Source organism: Hordeum vulgare, chromosome 3H (assembly GCF_904849725.1).
Source record: "Hordeum vulgare subsp. vulgare chromosome 3H, MorexV3_pseudomolecules_assembly, whole genome shotgun sequence".
NCBI classification, from domain to species: domain Eukaryota; kingdom Viridiplantae; phylum Streptophyta; class Magnoliopsida; order Poales; family Poaceae; genus Hordeum; species Hordeum vulgare.
The window spans coordinates 25,256,677-25,271,635 of NC_058520.1; the positions used below are offsets into that span (position 1 = coordinate 25,256,677).

The 14,959-nt window shown below is 47.6% G+C and overlaps 1 pseudogene; it reads right to left on the reverse strand.

Annotated features, from left to right (window-relative positions):
* Window positions 1–10,886: 10,886 nt before the first annotated feature.
* Window positions 10,887–13,052, reverse strand: LOC123441413 (annotated as a pseudogene).
* Between the last annotated feature and the right edge of the window lie 1,907 nt (window positions 13,053–14,959).

Sequence of the window (14,959 nt, forward strand, 5' to 3'; positions counted from 1 at the left end):
AATTCTTTCCTAATTCCATGTTTTTGCCATGTCATCTATTTTGCTGTTTCTTCGAGCATGTAAAGTCGTTGAAATCTTGGTAGGATCGGCAGATACCGTAGGACACTCACGGGGATTTTGCTTTGCTTCTTCTCACCTTCACCGTTTTCTACCTCAACATATCTGGAGGACTTGCAAAATGGACAATATGTTTCGTCCTCATACTCTTTCCTAAATAAGGCATATCCTTTCTCACAAGCATGTATCCGCTCATACGGCATCTTGAGTGCACTAAGGATTTTGTCTGACTCATATAGGTTTGAAGGCATAATATGACCTTCGGGTAGAAAGTGACCAAATAGGGTCATCACTGAGTCAAACAGGTCTCTTCCAATGTTGAATTGGGCTTTCAGAGCCATTACTTGTGCGATGGCATCTAGCTGAGATATCTTAGTGTGCTCGTGAAGAGGACGTTTTGAAGACTCCAACATGGCATAGAAGGCTTTCGCGGATTCCTCCATCTCTTCATCCTTGTTCCGAGCATCATCAAAGTCATTCACCATGTCTTCAATCCCTCCACCATAATCATCGGTGCGCCGACGCAACACCTCGTCTTTGTTACGTTGGGCCAACTCACCATGAAATGAACACAAGGTATAGCCGGGAGTAAAACCACGCATCTGCAGGTGTTTACCCATTACATCCTTTGTCTATCGCAAATAATTCTTGCACTTAGTGCTGGGGCACCATGTTTTTGGCTGGCCTTTAGAAAATGTCGTTTCCACGAATTCATAGGTTTTGCTCAACCATTCATCGGTCATCTCTCTCTGACTATGGTGACCGGTGTACATCCATTCACGATCAGTCATTCTGGCAAGCTAGCTATATAGTATCCACATATAAACAATATAAATTATCAGTTCATCAAGTATGTTAAATTAATTATGGCCATTTTTTAATCATGGTTAATACATTGGGATGCACGGCATGCACACCTACCAGCTACTAGGTAAAGATGGGTCCTAATCCCACCCGAGTATGTGTAGATTGGGTCATTTCCCCATGCTCTACTCCCGATCCAACGCAAAATTTCGGCAGCACCTCCCCGCTGTTCTCCTGATACACGTCTTGGCAACTAACCGAGAGGATGTGTACCCGGAGAACAACAAGGAGGCGCTGTCGAAACTCTGCATGGGATCCAGAGCAAAGCGTGGGAAACGACCCAATCTACACATACCCGGGCTGTCCATGGATAATGTTGGACAGCTGAAAGAATCACCGTTATAAATATGCAAATGCATGCATATTTATAACAGGAACCCTTTTGAACGGGAGACGCATATTGGTTATGCAACAACTTTGCATTTTAATACCAAAAATACCTAGCTAGATGGTGTCATCAACACGAAGGCCGGAACAGAGTAAAATAAAGGGGGTGGAGGAGGAGTTAACAAATGTGCTCACTTTCGAATGCAGGGGAGGTCGTCGAAAACCAAACCCTCGCGGAGAAGCTACTAACATCTACTAACATCTATTTCTAACTAAATCTAACTAAAAATCTACCACTAAGTAATTGCTAACTAAATTTAACTAAAAATCTACTACTAACAGATCTAACTAACATAGAAAAAATAAACTAAAAAAAAAGAAAAAAAAGGGGAGGAGGTGCTCACCGGCGAGTCGGGGCGGGGCTGGCGCGGGGCGGCGGCGGGGCGGGGCTGGCGCGGGGCAGAGGCTAGTAGGGGCGGCGCGGGGTAGAGGCGAGTAGGGGCGGGCGCGGGGGCTGATGCCTCGGGGCGGGGCGATGGCAGAGGCGAGTAGGGGCGGCGCGGGGCAGAGGAGAGTAGGGGCGACGCGGGGCAGAGACGAGTAGGGGCGGGCGCGGGGCATATGCGAGTAGGGGCAGGCGCGGGGCAGCGCGGGGGCCGATGCCTCGGGGCGGGGCGATGGCGGGGCTGGCGCGGGGCGGCGTCGGCGAGTAGGGGCGGGCGCGGGTCGACAATGGTGGCGGGTCGGGAGAGCAGATGGATGGGAGAGGTGAGAGAGAAGAGGGGTTAGGTCGTGGCCTGCATGGGGGGATATGTTGGAATTATGCCCTAGAGGCAATAATAAATATAGTTATTATTATAATTCCTGTATCAAGATAATCGTTTATTATCCATGCTATAGCTATATTGAATGAAGACTTATATACATGTGTGGATACATAGACAAAACACTGTCCCTAGCAAGCCTCTAGTTGGCTAGCCAGTTGATCAAAGATAGTCAGGGTCTTCTGACTATGTACAAGGTGTTGTTGCTTGATAACTGGATCACGTCATTAGGAGAATCACGTGATGGACTAGACCCAAACTAATAGACGTAGCATGTTGATCGTGTCATTTTGTTGCTATTGTTTTCTGCGTGTCAAGTATTTGTTCCTATGACCATGAGATCATATAACTCACTGACACCGGAGGAATGCTTTGTGTGTATCAAATGTCGCAACGTAACTGGGTGACTATAAAGATGCTCTACAGGTATTTCCGAAGGTGTTCGTTGAGTTAGTATGGATCGAGACTGGGATTTGTCACTCCATGTGACGGAGAGGTATCTCGGGGCCCACTCGGTAATACAACATCACACACAAGCCTTGCAAGCAATGTAACCAAGTGTAAGTTGTAGGATCTTGTATTACGGAACGAGTAAAGGGACTTGCTAGTAAACGAGATTGAAATAGGTATGCGGATACTGACGATCGAATCTCGGGCAAGTAACATACCGAAGGACAAAGGGAATGACATACGGGATTATAAGAATCCTTGGCACTGAGGTTCAAACGATAAGATCTTCATAGAATATGTAGGATCCAATATGGGCATCCAGGTCCCGCTGTTGGATATTGATCGAGGAGTCACTCGGGTCATGTCTACATAGTTCTCGAACCCGAAGGGTCTGCACACTTAAGGTTCGACGTTGTTTTATGCGTATTTGAGTTATATGGTTGGTTACCGAATGTTGTTCGGAGTACCAGATGAGATCACGGACGTCACGAGAGTTTCCGGAATGGTCTGGAAACGAAGATTGATATATAGGATGACCTCATTTGATTACCGGAAGGTTTTCGGAGTTACCGGGAATGTACCGGGAATGACGAATGGGTTCCGGATGTTCACCGGGGGGGGGGGGGGGGGCAGCCCACCCCGGGGAAGCCCATAGGCCTTGGGGGTGGCGCACCAGCCCTTGGTGGGCTGGTGGGTCAGCCCAAGAAGGCCCTATGCGCCATAGATAGAAAATCAAGGAGAAAAGAAAAAACAAAGAGGTGGGAAGGAAGTATACAGATTGCTACAGACTGGTCTGTTTTTGACAGATTCTGTTTTTGTTGAGTTGGTTGCTTGTTTTGATGAAACTATGGTTAGTATCGGGGGGTACTAGCCATGGAAAAGTGAGAATATAGTAGCCCATCATCAATATAGATGGAATTCAAGTTTGCTACAGTACCAAAAGAAGTGGTAGTTTGTTTTCTTGTACTAATGTTATCACAAGTTTCTGTTTAAGTTTTGTGTTGTGAAGTTTTCAAGTTTTGGGTAATGTTCTCATGGACAAAGAGATAAGGAGTGGAAAGAGCTCAAGCTTGGGGATGCCCAAGGCACCCCAAGCCAAATTCAAGGACACCAAAAAGCCTAAGCTTGGGGATGCCCCGGGAAGACATCCCCTCTTTCGTCTTCAATCCATCGATAACATTACTTGGGGCTATATTTTTATTCACCACATGATATGTGTTTTGCTTGGAGCGTCTTGTATATTAGGAGTCTTTTCTTTTTGTTGTGTCACAATCATCCTTGCTGCAAACCTTTTTGAGAGAGAGATACATGCACTCATCGTGATTTTGCTAGAATGCTCATAGTGCTTCACTTATATCTTTTTGAGCTAGATACTTTTGCTCTAGTGCTTCACTTATATCTTTTGAGCTAAATACTTTTGCTCTTGTGCTTCACTTATATCTTTAGAGCACGGCTGTGTGTGATTTGGTAGTTGGCTTATGCTATGAAAGTAGTCCCATGTGCTAGGTACCCAAAGAGGATGCAAAAACGTCCATCTTCATGTGCATTGAGTAGAAAGAAAAGTTTCGATTCCTCTCAATTAGTTTTGAGACATGGATTCGGGAATATTAAAAGCTATGTTAGTAGGGTGTTGTGAACCTAGAAATACTTGTGTTGAAGTTAGTGATTCCCGTAGCATGCACGTATGGTGAACCGCTATGTTAGGAAGTCGGAGCATAATTGATCTATTGATTGTCATCCTTTGTGTTGAGGTCGGGATCGCGCGATGGTTTACACCTACCAACCCTTCCCCTTGGAGTATGCGCTTAGCACTTTGTTTCGATTACTAATAAAAACTTTCGCAACAAGTATGTGAGTTCTTTATGACTAATGTTGAGTCCATGGTATAGATGCACTTTCACCATCCACCATTGCTAGCCTCTCTAGTGCCGCGTAATTCTCGCCGGTGCACAAACCCTCCAAATTCCTTCCTCAAAACAGCCACCATACCTACCTACTATGGTATTTTCGTAGCCATTCCGAGATATATTGCCATGCAAATACTACCATTTCGTCTCATGACTTGTGTCGTCACTCTCATATTGCCATTGCATGATCATACTAGATCGTTGCACATCCTGGCACACTGCCGGAGGCATTTCCTATGGAGTCATCATCATTGTGATCTTTGAGCTTTGAGTAACTAAAAGTGTGATGATAATCATTATTAGAGCATTGTCCCATGTGAGGAAATAAAAAAAAGAGGCCAAAGAGCCCAAAAAAAGAGAAAAAAAGATTCCTAAGAGCCCAAATAAAAAAAAGAGAAAAAGAGAGAAGGGACAATGCTACTATCTTTTTCCACACTTGTGCTTCATATTAGCACCATGTTCTTCATGATTGAGAGCTTCTTGCTTTGTCACTACCATATGCTAGTGGGAATCTTTTATATAACTTGGCTTGTATATTCCAATGTTGGGCTTCCTCAAAATTGCCCTAGGTCTTCGTGAGCAAGCAAGTTGGATGCACACCCACTAGTTTTCCTTTTGAGCTTTCACATACTTATAGCTCTAGTGCATCTCTTGTATGGAAATCCCTACTCATTCACATTGATATCTATTAATGGGCATCTCCATAGCCTATTGATACGCCGAGTCAATGTGACCATCTCCTCCTTTTTGGTCTCACAACCACCACCACACTCTATTCCACCTATAGTGCTATATCCATGGCTCACGCTCATGTATTCCGTGATAGTTATGAAAGGTTTGAGAAAGTAAGAGTGCGAAAACAATTACTTGGCCAATTCCGGGGTTGTGCATGATTTACATTAGTTGTGTGAGGATGATGGAGCATAGTGAGACAATATGATTTTGTAGGGATAACTTTCTTCGGCCTTGTTATTTTGAAAGTTCATGATTACTTTGCTAGTTTGCTTGTAGTATTACTGTTTTCTTGTCAATAGCAAACTATTGTTTTGAATCGTACGGATCTGAACATTCATGCCACGTGAAATAAGTTGCAAAGGACAACTATGCTAGGTAGCATTCCACATCAAAAATTCATTCTTTATCACTTCCCTACTCGAGGATGAGCAGGAGTTAAACTTGGGGATGCTTGATACGTCTCCAACATATCTATAATTTTTGATGGTTTCGTGCTATTATCTTCTCAAACTTTGGATGTTTTGCATGCCTTTTATTTATTTTTTGGGACTAACTTATTAATCCACTGCCAAGTGTCAGTTCGTGTTTTTCCATGTTTTTGACCCCTTTGAGAGGAGATTTTGAAACGGAGTCCAAACGGAAGAGAATCCCCGAAAAGATTTTTTCTGGAACGGAAGAAGATCGGAGAACTTGGGGGCCAAGCCAGAAGAGCCCCAGGGGCCCCACAAGCCCACACCCCGCGGCCAGGGGGCGCGCCCTGCAGGCTTGTGGGCCCCGTGGAGGTCCCCTGACCTAGATCTTGCGCCTATAAATTCCCAAATATTCCCAAAAAAACAGGGGAGCATCGTAATCACTTTTCTACCGCCGCAAGCTTCTGTCTCCGCAAGATCCCATCTGGGGCACGTCCTGGTGCCCTGCCGGAGGGGGATTCAGACACGGAAGGCTTCTCCATCAGCACCATGACCTCTCCGATGATGCGTGAGTAGTTCACCATAGACCTACGGGTCCACAGCTAGTAACTAGATGGCTTCTTCTCTCTCTTGGATCTTCAATACAAAGTTCTCCATGATCTTCATGGAGATCTATCCGATGTAATCTTCTTTTGCGGTGTATTTGTTGAGATCCAATGAATTGTGGATTTATGATCAGATTATCTATGAATCTTATTTGAGTTTCTTCTGATCTCTCTTATGCATGATTTCATATCCTTGTAATTCTCTTTGAGTTGTGGGTTTTGTCTGGCCAACTAGATCTATGATTCTTGCCATGGGAGAAGTGTTGGTTTTGGGTTCATATCATGCGGTGACCTCATCCAGTGACAAAAGGGGTAGCGAGGCACGTATCGTGTTGTTTCCATCAAGGGTAAAAAGATGGGATTTTCATCATTGGTTTGAGATTATCCCTCTACATCATGTCATCTTGCTTAAAGCGTTACTCTATTCGTCATGAACTCAATACACTAGATGCATGCTGGATAGCGGTCGATGTGTGGAGTAATAGTAGTAGATGCAGAAAGTATCGGTCTACTTGTCTCGGACGTGATGCATATATGCTAGATCATTGCCTTAGATACAATCATGACTTTGCGCGGTTCTATCAATTGCTCGACAGTAATTTGTTCACCCACCGTAATACTTGCTATTTTGAGAGAAGCCTCTAGTAAACACTATGGCCCCCAGGGTCTAATCCACAACATATTTTCAGCCTTACACTTTTTACTTCGTTGCACTTTCCGCCTTCAGATCTCACTTTGCAAACAATCTTGAAGGGATTGACAACCCCTTTGAAGCGTTGGGTGCAAGCTTGTTTGTGTTTGCGCGGGTACTCTGGACTTGACGAGACCCTCCTTCTGGATCGATACCTTGGTTCTCAAACTGAGGGAAATACTTACTGCTCGTGTGCTGCATCACCCTTTCCTCTTCAAGGGAAAAACCAACGCAAGCCCAATCTCCGTCAACGTGTCAATTTCTGGCGCTGTTGTTTGAGAAGTAGCACTTGTCACCACGGTTACAAGGATTGTTTACCTTACGCAAATTTCGTTAGTGCAGTTGTCCGTTGCTTTGAGTTTACAATTTGGGTGGGGCTCGCAACTTAATACCAGCGAGATGTTCTGGATCGATATCTCAAGGTGGATTATTAGAGAGTAGATGCTGATGGATAAACGGTCTACTTGTTTTGGCGTAGTGCCCATTACTTTTGGGCCTCTAACTTTCTTGTAGCATGATTAGCATTGTGGTGCGTTTATAATTTCGTCAATTGCCCAGCTATAATTTGTTTATCCAACATAGTTGATTATCGTTTTTTGGGAGAGAGACATTAGTAATGAACATCATGGGACTCTGGTCCATATTACCACCATTGTTTACACCTCCACCATTTACTGTTTTTATTTACTTTTCCGTTGCAATCACTATCGCTATTCCCGCTTGTGTTTTGATCCTTTGCAAATTACAAGGCCCAAGAGATTGACAACCTCTGTGAACTTGTTGGGAGCAAAGTTATTTGTTGTGTGTGCAGGTCCACGTCTTCTGCTAGCGCCAGAGCAGCGGACACTTACTTGTTGATCCTCGGAGTCCTCCTGGTTCGATAAACCTTACAGTCCCCGTGTAAGGGAAATCTGCTGCTGACTACAGCTCCACCTTCCACTTGGGGTAACCAACGAGGGGCGAGAAGTATATCCATCAACTCGTCATCAAGTCCAACCCATCACAAGGTTCCCTCCATGTCGACCCGACACGGCTATTTCCTCCCTCAAAGAGACAGCGGCAGTGCCATCCGTGAACATGGTCTGGGCCCAACCCACCACTCGATTTCCTCCGGCTTGACTCGGCGCGCACGTTTCCCCCCTCAAAGTAATGGCGACAGTGTCGTCCCTGAAGTGGGGACACACCTCGGAGCGTCGCGACGGGCGTCTATGCATGTCACATCACTTTCACACATGTATGAGGACCCGACGCGATGTTTTGGTGGCATAGCTACACCCGAAAGCCACCCCGATTGGACTAACCCTAGCCTTGTTGACCCGGAGATCTAGGCCTTTGACTTGCATCGGACGAGCTTCGACCAGTGGACTTTTCCACCTGGTTGCAATAGGTTAGCCCATATGAACATTTAAGAACATGGTCTGAGTCCAACCCATCACTAGGTTCCCTCCATGTCGACCCGACGCGGCTATGTCCCCCCTCAAAGAGACGGCGACAGTGCCATCCGTGAAGGGGGGCACACCTCGTAGCACCGCGACGGGCGTCTACGCATGGCACATCACTTTTAGACATGCACGACGACCCCGACGCAATTTTCGGTAGCATAGCTACCCCCGGAAGCCACCCGACCGGACTAACCCTAGCCCCGTTCAAACGAATATCTAGGCCTTTGACTTTCACCGGACGAGCTTTGACTAGTGGACCGTCCACCTGGTTATGATAGGTCAGCCCATAGGATCATCCGTGAACATGGTCTGGGCCCAACCCACCACTAGATTTGCTCTGGTTTAACCCAACACACACATTTCCGCCCTCAAAGTGACGGCGGTAGTGTCGTCCATGAAAGTGGGACACACCCCGGAGCATCGCGACGGGCCTCTATGCATGTCACATCACTTTCACACATGCATGAGCACCCGATGCGATGTTTCGGTGGCATAGCTACCCCCGAAAGCCACCCGATCGGACTAACCCTAGCCGTGTTGACCTGGAGATTTAGGCATTTGACTTTTGTCGGACGGGCTTTGACTAGTGGACTTTTCCACCTGGTTTCGATAGGAAAGCCCATAGGAACATTTAAGAACATGGTCTGAGTCCAACCCATCAATAGGTTCCCACCATGTCGACCCGACACGGCTATTTACCCCTCAAAGAGACGGCGGCAATGCCAACCGTGAACACGGTGTGGGCCCAACCCACCACTAGATGTCCTCCGGCTTTACCCGACACACACATTTCCCCCTCAAAGTGACGACGACAGTGCCGTCCATGAAGGGAGGACACACCCCGGAGCGTCGCGACAGGTGTTTACGCAAGTCACATCACTTTCACACATACATGAGGACCCGATGCGATGTTTTGGTGACATAGCTATCCCGAAAGCCACCCGATCAGACTAACCCTAGCCTCGTTGTCCCGGAGATCTATGCCTTCGACTTTTCTCAGACGGGCTTTGACCAGTGAACTTTTCCACCTGGTTTCGATAGGTCAGCCCATAGGAACATTTAAGAACATGGTATGAGTCCAACCCATCAATAGGTTCCCTCCATGTCGACCCGACATGGCTATTTCCCCCTCAAAGAGATGGCGACAGTGCCATCCGTGAAGGGGGGACACACTCCGGAGCACCCTCACACTGTTGACCGTCTAAACCTCACACTGTTTACTCGACGGATCTACCCCTTTGACTTTCACCGGACAAGGTATGATCGATGCACATTTTCACCTCGATGTGATGGGCCGGGCCCAACCCACCGCAAAATTCCCTCCGTGTCGAGCTCACGTGATCGTTTCCACCCTCCATGTGGCGGCAGCAACGACGTTCGTGAGGGGGGGGATCACACTACGGAGCCATGTGCCGAGTGTTTGCACCTGCCACCACACTTTCAGACGTGTAAGAGGTCCCGGTGCAATACCTGGCGGTATTGCTACCCCCGCAAGTCCCCCGTCCCGTATAACCCTAGCACTGTTGACCAGACGGGTCTACCTGACTTTCACCGAACAAGGTATGACCGGCGAGGTCACACTACTAACATACTGAAAAAAATCATGTGAAAGAACATGAGGTCACACCAAATCGATATGTAATTTATGCATGTTTATGTTTAGATAAGACACATTTACCTAAAAACATGACATCATATTACCTAAAAACCGATTAAAAAAAGATATACCAGAAAAAAAATTAAAAAATATAATAGAAATATATGGTTTGTATTTAGAAACATATAAAGAAAGAAAGAAAGAAAGAAAGAAAAAGGATATGCCGACGGTTTTGCCTCAGATCGATGATGTGCCACAAGTAGTGGATCGGTGACATGGACAACTAGGCTGACGGTTTTGCCTTCGGCATAGACATAGCTATGTCGACGGCCTCCGTTAAAACCGTCGGCATGGATATAACGGCGTCAGCCCACCGTCCATCCGCGTGTCTTGTACGTGACATCTACGCCGATGGCCTATCAATGCCTACGGTTACCGTTGGCATAGATCTCGATACGCCGACGGCTTACTTACGACTACGGCCTTGCGTCGGCCGTCAGCATACCTCCATCTACGCCGACGGTGGCCGTCGGCAGCTGCGTTTATTTCGGTAGTGATTACCTAATTTGTCCCTCGGGATCACCAACCGGCATGGCAACTGCGTCGCCAACGGGCAGATCGTGCCACCTTCGTTGTGCTCCTTGACCATTAGTACCCGCTGTGCTATGAGGTTTCCCCTAGTTGGGGAGACCGAGAAGAAAACAAGTAGGAAGGTCCTCTCCCCGAAACTAAGATATCAACAGCCAATAACATGAATTTTTTGAAGTGTACAAGTTGAAGTAGCAGCCGACTCTCCTAAAGATTGCTTGGGTAGTTCTTCCAGCCGAGTAGATGTTCCCAAAACACGAAGTAGCTATAGCTGAGAGAAGAGAAGTATACCGACACAACAAACAAATCAGTCAATGTACGGTATTTAAAGAGTTGACCACAGCATCATGTATGTAGATTTTATTTAGCCCGAAAATTGCTCTTTCTCATCACAGTTTGGTCGAGATGAACATGCCGCAGTATTTTTCTAGCTTCAAGCAGTGGTGATGCTGTGCCAGTTTCAACGTGTACAATGCATTCTTATTCGAGATGTGGTCAGCCAAAAAATTCTCGCACGCAATCTTCAACCTCTCGAGCCGGAATCGGCAGCCTGCCGCGAGCATGTCTTCAATAACAAGGACTGGGTTATCTGTAGAAGGTAGCTTATCGGTGTAGATGAAGTGGAGAACAGACCTGAAGACCGCTGCCTTCATGTTGTTGATCCGTACGATATGATGGTCGCCCTCCTTGGCCGCCACCGCTTCAAGCACCTGGTATAGGACCGGTGATCGAGCCGCGATTACGAGCCCATGAGCGCGGATCTCGCAATCCTCAACCAGGAACCTCACATCGGAGCTTTCCCCACTCATCAACAACTGCTCAAGGTGCAAGCCCATGTAAGATGGAGGCACAACGACCGTGACTCCGGCACCATCGGAGATGGTGCTAGAACTAGTGCATGCAGCTGCCTCCTTGGTGACATTGAGATAGCATTGTACAGTGAGGGAGTCGTCATGCGAGGAATTGGTAGATTTCATGAGGGTGAACTTTGCACGCCTGAAGTTTTCTGCCTTGGTAAAAATTTCTTCTACCATTGTTATCGGCGACAAGGACGTGCCACTAGGGTCATCTATCTTAAAGCCAATTGACGTAGTGACATGGGAAGTTTCATATCTATTCCTCTCCAAACAGAGATACACAACGAATGACGAAGAATTGGATGGGTCTAACCATCGTACACATAGTGTCCAGTTGTAGCCGCCAACCCGAAAAATGCCAGATCCGATAGTATTCTTGCCAACAGCAAGCAGGCTCCTCTGGACAGCCCTAAAGTATGGGATCGTAAACTTGTGTGAGCCGTGGACTACCACCTGATGTGGATCTCGCAAGCCATCATTTCGCTTTCTTTTATGGGATTGCTGGAGATTTTTGGAGCTTGAGTAATTTGGAGCCATATTAATCACGTGATCTACTTTGTCGGCGACCTCGACTAGGAAAGAGCAGCAACAACTATTCTTCTTCATCTCGTTATACTCCTCGGTTGCCTTCAGGGCATTGTAAACATTGGGATGTGATGCTATGTACTCGATGCATAGATCCTCGAGCTGCCCACAATGGTACCTACCGTGCACCACCATCAATGTAGGTATGACAGACTTATGGTCCATGCCCTCAGCCAGTACCTTCTCGCACAATAGCCTTAGCCTCTGTAGGTCATACCGATCGGCTGCTACCAGCAGGTCGCGCGCCATGGCCTCATAGCGCCTTGACGCATGTTTATCTTGGCTTGTTAATGATATCATGCGGTTGTTGTTTGGTTTGATGGGCAGCTCGTCGGTGTAGATGAAGCGAAGCATGGCCCTGAAAGTGGAGGCGCTCATGTCCTTGACGACCCTGATTATGCTGCTCTCATCCATGTGCCATCGAAACTCCGCCGCGAAAACCGGCGACCGCACGGAGAGGACAAGCTTGTGCGCACGGATCTCGGTCTGGTCCACGATGAACGTCACGTCCGGCATCATGCATGGCTTCACGGACTCCTCGGGTTTAGCTGACAGCGACGCAGAAAGAAGCATGAGGAGATCCCCGGAGATGGTTGGCGGCGGCACGGCGGAGACGAAGCAGCTTCTGGTCTTTGCGAGGGCGAGGTCCAGCCGGAGGACATGGACGACGCAGAGGATGGTGAGGCGGTCATCTACCACGTACCGCTCCTCCTGGCCATGGAAGAACGCCTTGTTGGGGACCGGCAGCTTCCAACTCCTGCTAATTTCCCTGCTTGTTGTTGCCGGCAACGGCAAAGCGGGGAAGGTGTTGGTGTCCGGGCTTCGCCATACCGCCGCAGGCCACCGGTGAAGCGGGTCGTCCATCCTCACGCTGGCCATGGCAGTGGCGGCGTACTTGCCGCTGACCAGCTCCAGGGACATGGACGCCAGTCCTTGTTTCTTGAAGCAACAACTGAGGGACCAGATGCATTCGCCGGCCTCGAAGTCGCCGGACCTGACGACGGAGGAGTTTCTCTTCCGTTCGCTGTATCCGACGATGTGAAACCGGTGCGTGCCTCTGACTAACGTCGACCTGTGCGTCGACGCCGTCTTGTTCAAAGGCGTCGAGGCCATGGCCGGCTCCCGGCTGCTACTGCTAGCAGATCAACTGCTTGCTTGCTTGCTCGGTCGATCACGTACACGGACGTACGAGCGACCGGGGCTATATTTATAGCGATTTCTTCCTTGTTTCTCTTGTCGTATTGATTTGATCCCTCTCGTCTCCTCTCCTCTGGTCGATTCTGCATCGGATCGGATCAAGCTTAGGCTTGGTGTCATCCCATATGAGTTGGTTGAGATTACATGGGATCCTTCCGTTAACTACCTATATGGCATGTGGGATCTCCTCTTATCCCAATCTTACTCCGATTACAACAACACACGCACGTCAACTCTTCTGAACCTTCTACATAACACGGTTTATTCCTATGTTACAAACCATGTTACAACTCTTTTTCCTTTTTTGCGGGTAACCATGTTACAACTCTGGCTGCCTATAACGGTTTACAAATATTTTAACCAAGTTTATCAAAGATATATTTTATATATATCTACAGTTCCAAATAATTAAAGAGCGTATGTACATATATTTCATGATGAATCTAACCATGTTAATTTGGAATTATATTGACAAATTTTGCTATAAACTTGGTTAAAGTTTCTCAAATGGTAAGTGTCAAATGTGTGGCATCAAGTAACACCGTCCTGTTGCTTTTTACAACTTAAATTGCTATCCAAAAAAATACAAATCAAAAAAGAAAACTGATACTTGTCAGCCAAAAAAAATTGATATTTGACAAGGGGGCGACGCTGGCCACCTCATGCAGCCGGCCGACAACAGAGATACAGCTCACGCGTGCGTGCGCCGGTGCAGCAAAGGGCCCTCGCAATTCCTCCCCTCGTCCGCCTGCATCGACCTGAGCCTCCATAGACTGCCACTGCGTCTGCGTCGACTGCAGGCGAGGGCGTGCGTCCGACGCATACGGCCCTGCCTCCCCTCCTTATCCTCCTCACGCCCGGGCAGTGTGCTTGCCACCACTGCCCTGCTGGCCTCTTGAATGAAACGTTTTTGGAAGCGCCACCGCTCGATCTGCAGGGGTGGGGAAAGCGCACGGCGGAGGGGTGTTGGCGGCGCCGCGACGGGTGCCGGCTGCAGCGGGCAGGGACGGCGCGTAGCAGCACGTGGCATGGGCCGGCTGCGGCGGGGCCCGGCGGGGGACGGCTGCGGCGGCGCGTGGCGGGGGATGGGGACTGTGTTGGGGGCCGTTGGCGCGCGACAGGTGGAGATGCAAGGCAAGGTTACCGTGCGGATTTTTTTCCTTTCTCTTGCCCGTAACGATTCGGTTGACTTATCAGAGGACTACGGTTTGGATACCAAGAAACACATGGACTTTTTGTAAAATAGCCAACGACGTACGGCAAAAGCCATTGGTGATTTATTATTAGGGAGAGACTAGCTAGATTCAATCGACGTAATGCACATGATGAAAAATCTTTGCGTGAACCTGCTAGGCTTCCTGAGAGTGTATGGAAGGACAAAAGATACAACAGAAGCACGGGAGGAGCAGCAACGTATGAAAGACCCATACGACAAGAAGACTCATAAAGTGCGTCAATACTTAAGCAGGTACGCTCTTACAAAAGCAGAGAAGGAAATCTTTTTTGAATGCCTGAGCAGTATTAAGGTCCCCGCTGGCTTGTCGTCCAATATAAAGGGAATAATAAATATGACAGAGAAAAAAATTCAGAACCTGAAGTCTCATTATTGCCACGTGATTATGACGCAGTTGCTTCCGGTTGCATTGATGGGGCTTCTACCGAAAAATGTTCGATTACCCATTGTGAAGCTATGTGCATTCCTCAATGCAATTCTCAGAAAGTAATCAATCGAGAACGTATGAAAAGGCTACAGAAGGATGTGGTCCAATGTCTTGTCAGTTTTGAGTTGGTGTTCGTGTTGGAAATATGCCCTAGAGGCAATA